Genomic DNA, 10,781 nt, shown 5'->3' on the forward strand with positions numbered 1-10,781 from the left:
ATGCTGCAGAACCAAGTAGTATGACCAAATCCATATCATTGAACAGGGAACATTGAGGGGAAGAATGTTCCCAAAGCCAAGACCAAAGAGATACTCTTTTTTTTTTTTTTTTTTTTACACAGACCAATGCGATGGCTGCCGGTTACTCTCTGAGGAGGAGGGCCGGGAGTTATCAAACTCGGAAAGGCCTTTCATTAATCTCCCTGCAGTCCATCCCTGCTTGTGGCCCCAAGGCTCTGATCCGGGAGCCTCTGCAGGGCTTTGCTGGGAAGGGCGGCTCCACCTCCAGGCCAGTTCTCCCCCTGCATGTGGTTCTGGGATGTAGATTTTTCCACTTAGTTTTATCTGTCGATATGATTCCATCTTCTTTTGGTCCAGGTATTTGTAAAATTTTCTGCATTGCAGCTGGAACCGTTCATGCTGGTTATGAATTTATTCTTTTGCATTTATGTATTGTTATTTCAATGGGATTGGGGAGGAAGGAGAGGTAAAAGTAGGCCTAATCTACCATGTTGAACTTCAGGATTTATTTCAAAAATTTTAAAATTCATAGCTATTCCTTCAGTGAATGAATATATGACCTCATGGTTTAGGTAAGGGTTGACCATTATGGTGAATTTTTGACGGGGCCAGAGAATCTGCCCTTGCATCCTTCCCTCTGCCCACCCCAAACAAACAATGCCATTTCACGTCCTTATAAATAAATGAATATTCCCATCTGAACTGACTAATTTGACAAGTCCACGCGTCAATGAGATGAGAACACAGAACAGAGAACAGAGTACAGGAACGAGATGCAGGGACAAGGGAAGAATGAAAGAGGCATTTCATACATTTTAAAAGTATCCTTTATTGTTATATCTAGGGACTTGTTTTGCATCCAAAAGAATCAAGACACCTTCAAGATAATGTGACGTAGCTGAAAGTGTTGGGTTGGCAATAAGCAGAAAGACGTTTGAGAACTAGTTTTGTTTCTTCTATCTTCTGCAAATTAGGTACAATGATAATACGTGTCTTGGAGGTGGTAGTGTAGACTGAGCAAGGGGGTATGTGGAGAGCACCCAGCACATTGTAGGTTCTCAGCAATGTTAATTCCCTTTCCTTAGAGAAGAGATGGACCAGCACAGAAGAAGGAAAATGAAAGCTCTTTACCCGCTCTGCTTAGTTTACCACAATCAGTTTCATATCTTTATTATTTGTCTTTGTTTTTTTCTTTTTTTTATCTCCCTGCCTCTTCTCTCCTCTTCTCTAACCCAATCCACAAAGCTAGTAAAATCTTTAAGCATACATTTAAAGAAAATTGCATGGTATCAGCCGCAGGAATGTGTTACCATTTCACGGTGGCCATCCTCAGCTCCACCCCAAGGACCCCAGATGGAGAATCCCAGCTGAACCTGAGAGCCTTGTGGTGGTGTTTCCCGGATGCTCTTTCTGTCCTCTCAGCCACTTTCCTTTAAATTACATAGCTCTACAGTGATGGGACAACTGAGGCCCCTGGTCTGAGATAAACCCCACATTTTCTGTGGCAGGGGCTCTGGCAGCATCCTATCGAGCTCCCTATCACTGTGTCAGATCCTGAGCGGAGCACATTATCAAACAACCTGGGATTGACAGAGGAAGATTTGAAAAGTGCTTTATTCTTTCCACAGCACCAGCTTCAGACACTTAGTCAAATTGTTCTTTCCTGCCTTGAAGTCAACCACGGTTCACAGACTCACATGACCTCCGGGAAGCCGGGCATGTCCTTGCCCAACTAAACTCCCAGAGGCCTGTCGTGTGCCCGTCAGCTTCTTGTCTCTAGATATTTTTCCAGTGGTGAGAGAGATGCAATGTGAGGTCCCCAGACTCCCTGAGGTTAAGCCCTCTTGCCCCCACTGGGGGATTTGAAGTACATCTGTCCGGATTTGAATCCTGGTTTGAGCAGCGGACAAACCTCTGTACTTTAGTTCCCCCAGCTACAAAGTATTGATATGATTTCACATGAGAACCTACTTCATAAGGTTGGAGTGAGAATAAAACAAGTTAATACATGAAAGGCCTTTAGAGCAGTGGGTTCTCAACTTTGGTGCTCACAGAATCACCTGGAGGGCTGGTGAAAACATAGATTGCAGGGCCCCAGAGAACGCCCTTTAGTTGGTGTTTCTAACAGGCCTGCAGGTGATGTTGATGCTACCCGACTGAAAACCCCTGTCTTAGAGCAATGCCTGGCACAAGATCGATGCTACATCATTGGCTTGTTATTCATTATTTACTTGAGAGAAGAAAAAAGAATGCCACACTATGTTTAGAATACATGCATGATTACATAGTACCCTTAGAAGATTCTGGGTAGCAACTGAACTCGCTGTGTCCCCATTGTGTTAGACAGGCTTTAAAGGGTTAGAAGATAGTGGGGGCTGGAGACAAGCAGGGCAACCTGCAGATTCTGTAGTATCCAGGAGATCCCTTGGCCCTCCCTCTGTGGCTGAATTTATGGGTAAAAACAAACAGGAGCTTGGAAGCCAGATAAGGCTTGGCCCTCCCTCTGTGGCTGAATTTATGGGTAAAAACAAACAGGAGCTTGGAAGTCAGATAAGGCTTGCCTTGCCTCTCTCTCCAAGTATTTTGGACTCCACATGGCTCTGGGTGTTACAGGAAATAATGACACCCACGATCGGGCCCAGCCTTAAACGACCTCAGTTAAGGAGCTAAATCCATCCCACACCAAACAATAAGGAAATATGGGGAAATATGGGAGGTGCTTCAGGTCTGACATGACGCTAGCTGCACACACAGCAGGGGATGACCCTGGGTCTTAGTGTTTGGCAATGTGTGTCACACTGACCAGCCTCTAAAGGTTGTTCCGCCGCTAACAGTACAGCACTGGAGATGGTCCTCTGGCCTGCTGCACCTAAATTTTGTGTTCAGAATGAGAATAGGGCAGCCTGCTTCCAGGGCCCCTGTGAGGACAGGAAGCACTGTAGAATGCCACGAAGTCAGGGACCTGTCTGTTCTGTGCACAGCCACACCCCTGGTAGGCATCCTGACGGCGTGTTGAATGAGTGCGTGGCTGAGCGAAGCACTCTCAGTGTCTAGCTGGCGGGGCTCAGCAAGGATGACTGTCCTTACTGCTGTTGTTATTTTTGGTAAGGACTGGCCTGATTAGGAGAAACCAATGGAAGATGTAAAGAGTGATCCAGACCTGAGGGATGGATGGGATGAGGAGGACAGATGAAGAAGGGTATTTTGGGTATGGCTGAGGGTGTTGGGCAAGGTGGGAAGCAAGAAGGAGCATGATATGGCCTGGCTCAGCGAGGAGGCAGAGGGACTGTGGATTGGGACTGGCTGGGGGTGTAGGCTCTACAGAGCCAGACATGGGGAAGCTTCAGGGTCTGTGCATCCAACAAAAAGCATTCATCTCCCAGCTCACTGCCCCATGTCTTTCTGACACTTTTGGTCATATAAAAAGCAAGAGTCAAAGAGCCCAGGTTGTAGTTTCTTCTTCTTTCTCTCCCAATTGAAAAATCATTTTGATAAAGAGAACCAACTTGGGCATACAGGAGCATTTCTCAGGTTCTCAGGTCAGTGTGTCTTACTCATTCTACCCATATATACATGGCTTAGGTCCAGGTGCTCATATCTAGGCTGACTCCGATATCTAGGGTATTAGAACAGTTCTTGGTAATGAATGGTTCTTGTCTTCTGGTTAGTTTGAATGATTTTTTAATCTCTGAGACATAGCTGTTTCAGGGGTGGCCTTGTTCTGGACTTCTAGAAAGTCTAGATACCAGTCTGGTCTATGTGTTCTTAGGAGGAGGAATCAGAGGAACCAGGAGCTCCCTGCAGGAGGAGAAAGAAAGGAGGTTAGCAAACCTGCAGAGAGAGAAAAAAAACACATCCTTCCGTGTGCCAGCTGGCAGCACTCAGTACACAAAAGTGTTGACAACTTTGACTTTTTTTCTGATTACTACTCACACCCTAACTCCTACCCCTCACACGTACACAGTCCACCTTCCACACTGCCATAGGGAACCCTTAATAAGATGCATACCTGACTGCTCTATCTGCTTTCCATTTCTGGCTTATAAAACGCCAGTGGCCCCCCCAAAACCTGCAAAATTGAGTAGAGTTCGGCATAGGAGGCTTTTCCCAATTTGGCTCCAATTTAACTTTCCAACTTCATTCCCATTCCCTTCCCTCCTCCTTCCCTTGCAGGACTGTGGTGGCTCCCTAGACAGTTTGGTGTCCTACCTGACAAACTCCTATTCATTCTTCAGGACCAGGTCAGTGCCACCTCCTTACCCAGGACTGATAAGAGGAGAGTACTTTTGTGATAGCCCACAGTTTCCCAGCCTCCAACATGGAGGGAGAAACACAAGCCAACAAAGCTCAGCTCTCGGTTCTGGCCCCTCCTGTGTCCACAGGAACCCCAAAGCACCCTCCAAAAACCCCCTCCTCCAGTTTTCCCGAGTCTCCAGAAGGTGTTTTCTGCATGCTCATGTGTGCAGCTCTCTAGCTCCTTCACGGCATTTGTCATTTTCCTTCTCTATGGTGCAGGAGCCGGTTGCCGCATCCCCACAGCTGCTGACAACAGGCTGTGGTACCACTGAGGCCACGGCACTGTCTCCTGCTGATGCTTGCTGAAGGCTGTGCCTTCTTTCCTTCAATCATATGTGTGCTGGTCTGGCTCACAGCTCTGCACTGCAGTATAACTTCCAAATGGGGAACATGGGAGAATGATAATGTGAACAGGCTATGAATAGCTCCCACTTATCAAGCCCTTGTGTGCACCAGGAATGGTGCTAAACACTTATGTAGATTCTACATTCTAATCCTCATGCTTACCCAAGAAGTATGTCTTATTATTCCCATTTTACAGGTAAGGACCACAACACCAGAGGCTCAGCAAGACTAAGTGGATCCCCTAAGTTCTCACAGCTGGTAAGGGGGGGCTATGAGTTTAAATCTAGGTCAGTTTGGCTCCAGAGTGTAGAATCTTTACCATTAAGTGGTGCTGCCTCCTGCCACAGCTTGCACACCAGAGCAAGTGAGATGGAGCAATCCAGTTCCTTACTGGGCGATTGCTGATTCCCTCGGCAGTCTAACAGCTGGAACTCTCTGTTTCACCCACAGTAGTGCCTGGCACATCGTGGAAGCTCAATAAATATTTAATGAGTGAAGGAATGCATGAATAAGTAGAATCTCATTCTAATCTGACCCTTTCTCCCCTAAACGTTGGGCCTGGAGAGGGTCATCATATCCTTCTTCAGCCTTCAAACTCAGATCAATAATATGGCTCAGATGGAGTTCTTACAAAGCAGGCTGAGATGCTGATGTCCATGAAATGAACCTTGAAGCTTTCTGGCCTCGATGGCAACAATAGGGTCTTCACTACGTTTTCCAATCTCTTCACACAAGGCCTCGGTCCTCCGTAGAGCCCCACCAGCCATTTTGGGAGTCCTGGAAAGATGTGTCATGTGTGCCAGTCCTAGTCACTGTGTGGTGTCCTCTGTCACTCTGGCCCCCCAATGATGTCTTCTGCCTGCACAACCTCCTGGGCTGCCTCTCCCTGCCCCTGCTCCAGCACTTCCTGCAGAAATACCATAGTGTATTACTGTAGGCTTCACAGTGTCCTGACTTGAGTTTGGAATTAGTTGGCGTGTGTGTGTATGCATTTGTATGTATGTGTGTGTGTGTGAACATGTGTATGCAACACCACACTTTCCTCCCTCCTCTCCCAGCTTCCCACACCGACATGAGACTCTTTCCTTTCCTCCCCAATGATGCTAATCAACCCCTGGATATAGACATTTGCTGGTCTTGGTTCGTCACCCTCCTCCACTTCATCAGACAAATCCAGCCACATATGGATTCATTTTAAGGATTATCTGGGACCACCCCCACTGCCATCCTCTGGCTACAAACTTAAGAAGATCTGCTCCATGGTGCAGATGTCGGGTGACCCAGCCTGCTGAGGAGCGGGGGAGCACGTATTCAGCTTTATCAATGGGTCTGCCATTTCCAGATTTAAGGCCTGGATTTACTGTGAAGCTGATGAGACTGAAGCTTTCAAATCTCCCCCTCAATCCCCCTGCCTTCACCCCTTGCACAGGAGGGGCCTTAGTGCTCATATGTCTTTGTAAAATTCGGAAAAGTAAGCCATTTTAACACAACCATTTAAGATCACTTTTTCTCCCAATCTTTCCTCCATCACACCTTCCTTCCAGTTAGGTGACGTTGAAGCAGCCTTGGGCATTTTGGGGATCTGGCTAAAGGGCAATAGAGTTGGGCATACATGAGTTCAGGTTTCTTGGGGTATGTTAGGGTTGTTTGTCATCATCTCTATGTATGTGTTTTTTATTTTTTAATTTTTATTATACTTTAAGTTCTGGGATACATGGGTAGAATGTGCAGATTTGTTACATAGGTATACACATGCCATGGTGGTTTGCTGCACCCATCAACCCGTCATCTACCTTAGGTATTTCTCCTAATGCTATCTCTCCCCTAGTCCCCCACCTTCTGACAGTCCCCAGTGTGTGATATTCCCCTCTCTGTGTCCATGTGTTCTCATAGTTCAACTCTCACTTATGAGTGAGAACATGCAGGTTTTCTGTTCCTGTGTTAGTTTGCTGAGAATGATGGTTTCCATCTTCATCCATGTCCCTGAAAAGGATAAGAACTCATCCTTTTTTATGGCTACTTAGTATTCCATGGTGTATATGTGTCACATTTTCTTTGATGGGCATTTGGGTTGGTTCCAAGTCTTTGCTACTGTGAACAGTGCTGCAATAAACATACGTGTGCATGTGTCCTTATAGTAGAATGATTTATAATCCTTTGGGTATATACCCAGTAATGGGATTGCTGTCTTGGGGCAGTAATGGCAGGGATACTCCTACTAGCCGCTAGGTGGACTTGTCCCTTATTGTGGTACAAAGATGCAGGACAAAGGTCATCTTTTTCACCATGCCCTAGGGCACCTGGCATGGGGAGTACGAGAGTAATGGAGGAGAAGGAAGACAGAATAAACGGGTGGAACCAGAAGCTGTGCTGTGGAAAATTCTTCCCATGCCTGATTAAAACTATTTCCTGAAGGAGGGAGGTGCTGCTGAATCTGATGGGGCAGGGTGGGGGAAGAAGGGTTGGGGTGGGAAGAATGGGAGGAGGTAACTCAAGCTAGGGCTTCCCCCTCCACCTGTCAGACTCTGCAGGACAGACATCCACCATGAGCTCATCTTCAGGCAGCCCTTGGAAGGCTTCCTCTTCCTGCAACCCATCATCTCTGGACATCTTTTGGGCTTTCTCTCCTTGGATCTTCTTAATATTCACTAGTTCTTTTAGCTGTGATGCCTCAAACCTTGCTTCACAGCCCAGCCCCAGATGAGATCCTGAGACTAATTTCCCTCTGTCTCAGTCATTGCTCTGTGCCCAGACTCACTCCTGGAGCTCTGACCACGAGTGAGGTTGAATCTTTTCCTCCATTGCTCCCCGTTCTCTCTACAGAGGGTCTCGAGCTATGCTCAGAATAGGCAAGGCTCTGTTACTAAACAAGGATCTTGTCCAACATCTTTGTTTCCCTCAATTCTAGAAGGAGGATCCCAAAAACTTCACCTTGTTTCCTAAGGCCTCAAAGCCATGGTTTTGTGGGTAAAGGTGTCTCTAATCTCTTTTGAGTTTGTGGTATTTGAAACCTCTTAGCATTTGAGGTCTTCATACAGACATAGAAGGCCATGAAGACATGCCCATGTCCTTCCTCCCTATCAATGGGACAGTTTTCCAGGTCGTTTGTTAATTTCATTCCCACTGGGTAAAAAAAAAAAAAAAATCAACCTGTAGTTAGATGTGATTTACATATTTACTCTGCTACTAATTGATTGAGTGAAATAAATTTACAGAAGTAAATCACTTTTGTCTTGGTGTTAATTTCTTCATTTATGAAATGAGGTTGTTGGATTATATGATCACTACAGTCCCCCAAGCTACAAATTATTATTTTCTATGACCTTGTGCTTGCAAAATTCTAATTAAAGAGAGCTTAACTATTCATATTTGTCACATAGCTAGAATTTAACTCACCTTAACTTTAAGGAAAAGTCACACACAAAAAAAGGTTTGCATTAGGGAAAGGGGACAGAGGAAAAAAAAAACCCAGGGTTTGGAACAATCTTATAGCAACTCTAGCTACAGCTATAATATCATGTAGTGATCATTCATATATTCAATAATCTAAGGCTCAGTCATGTTTCTTGGACCTTAATTACTCAGAGAGAGAATCAATTAAAGCATTTTAGAAAGATTAACCCCAAAAAGGTAGACTTTTTTCATTGTTGTTGTTATTTTTGTTGTTTTAACAGAAAAAAAAAAAAAAAAAAAGCTGGTCTTGAGATTCTCCGTCCTCTCCAGCATTGCAGTTAATCTATCAGCATCTTGTTATGTGCAGAGAGGTTTCAAATGTCATTAACTCAAGGGGATTAGAGACACTTTGCTCTCATCCTTGTAAACCATGGCTATGTAGATTTAGGCAACCAGGTGACGTTTCTGGGCCTGTCTTTCTAGAATTGAGGGAGACAAAGGTGTCGAACAAGATTCTCGTTTAGTAACAGAGCTGTGTCTCTAAATGTGCACAGACCTTATTCTGTCCTATCTCTTCCCTCCTCTCTCTTCCATGGCTAACAATAGTCCCACCCTTCACTTTCTCCATTAAAAAATAAATAACCAAAGCAATGGAGGAGATTCAGACTCTCTGAAAATACCAAGGACATCTTTGAAGTGGCTGAGTACACAGCCTTTCAAGAGAGACAGAGACGGCTTCAAATACAGTCTCTACCACTTACCAGCTCCAGGGGCTTTACGAAAGAGAACACAAGGGAGGCAGGCAGCTTGGAATTGTGGAAAGACAGAAATATGCAGGGGTCATCTAGGCCTGTTCATGAAAGAGGCATTTTGGCTAGGGTGAAAGGTCTTTTAGGGCCATCTTCCTGCCTTTGTTGAATCAAGGCTGTCTGGCTGGCCACCTTTGGATTCTTAGGATGGTTTCCCAGGTGTCTGAGGAAGAGCATTTTAAATAGGTACGGGAGGGAAGAAGGGACACACTGGCTCCTGAAGATGTCAGCTCTACTGTTACTTAATAGACTAGTCTCTGGTTTATATATCAACCCACTATATGTTTGGCTATCAAATACCAGTTCACAAGAAACTGATCTTTCTTCTCTGGATAAGTGCAGACTAACTCTAACTGCTGGACCTGCCAAGCTGAGGACCAGCATGTGGACTGCGGTAACTTCGTCAAGCTACTGCTTCCCTGGGAGCCAGCCAGCCTGTCCCTGATGACAGTCCTCTCTCTCGCCAAGCTTCCTAACTGTAACAGATCTCAAAACATTTTGCAAATAAGCCAGTGCCATCGTTGCACTTTGGAATATACTACTTAGCCAGCACAAACAGCTTTTTTCTTTTCTTTTCTATTTTTTTTTTTTCCTTTTTACCAAATTTGGTAGTCTGGCTTATCGCTGGCTCCTGTCCTCTGGCAGTTGCAACAGATGCTGGTGGTTTGTTGTGGGGCATTGGCTCTTCGGGGGTGATGATTTGTCACTTGGGTTTATGTGGCAAAAGAGGTGGATTCCAAGAAACACATGTTTAAGAAATTTAGGAAGGAACAAGGAAGTGGATATGATCATCAGCTAATTGGTTTGTTAGGCCAAAAATGCCTTTTGGTGCTCACCACAGCACTGTCACCAGCTCTAAAGTAACAGTGACCTCCCTTGAGGTCATTGTGTGAATGACTGTGATAAATGTCTGGTTTTGGAAGGTTAGGGATTTTTCTCTCTTTGCTTGTTCTTCTTCCCCCCGACTCTATCCCCCTTTGGTTGTTTGGAATCCTATTGAAAATCACAAACCAGAAAGAAAACAGCTTCCAGGATCAGTGGTGAATATTTCAAGAATCAGGTTACTGTGGCCTGCGGCTCTTGAGCTCAACTTGAAGGCAATCCAGGTTGCTTTGGTGGCCTCCCAGTGCATTTTCCCTAAAACAACCACTTTCTCTTGGTTCACCAGTGAGCAGGAGGTGGAAACGGGCTGAAGGGTCAGGCTAAGTAATATGGCAGGATATATATATCCCCCACCCCCTACTGTAATTGGGTCTAGATGAGGCTACCACTGAGTCAGATGGTTTGGAACACAAAAGAGTGTTAGAGGCGGCCGAGTACCTGATTTTGAGGGAAACTGAGCAATTTTGTAGGCGGGCTCTCAGTGTACCTTAAACTAGAGATTCAGGGGGTGTGTGAAGTTAAGATACTGGGTCAGTATAAGATCATTTATAGAAATGCAAGATGGGCCTGGAAGGACCCTTTTCTACTACTCTGGTCTCTACTTTACAGAAGTCAGCTGCTTCTGTAAAGTAGAGACCAGGGTAGTGGAAAAGCCTGAATTAAGAGTCAAAAGTCATGCTTTCTTGTTCTTGCTTCACTTCATGCTGGACTGCAGAACTTTAGACAAATCAATTTGCCTTTCTGGGCCTTACTTGCCCGGTAATAAGATAATTGGATCAATCTTTTCACGACGTGTTTTCCTTCTGTGTTTACCCAAACTCACCTCAAATATTCTTGTCACCACAAGTGCTTTCATCATTACCCTCGGTGAGTCACATAAAACAAATTTTGTGCCATGATCAAATGTGATCAAACGTTCCATTTTTCAATGTGGTATACTATATAGCAGCAATATTATAAATTTCTATTAAATTGAGGCACTGATACACTCCAAAGGGAAAAAAGCTAGAATTGTAAAATGTTTCAAAAATAATT

The sequence above is a fragment of the Chlorocebus sabaeus genome, chromosome 17, assembly GCF_047675955.1.
Source record: "Chlorocebus sabaeus isolate Y175 chromosome 17, mChlSab1.0.hap1, whole genome shotgun sequence".
Lineage (NCBI taxonomy): Eukaryota > Metazoa > Chordata > Mammalia > Primates > Cercopithecidae > Chlorocebus > Chlorocebus sabaeus.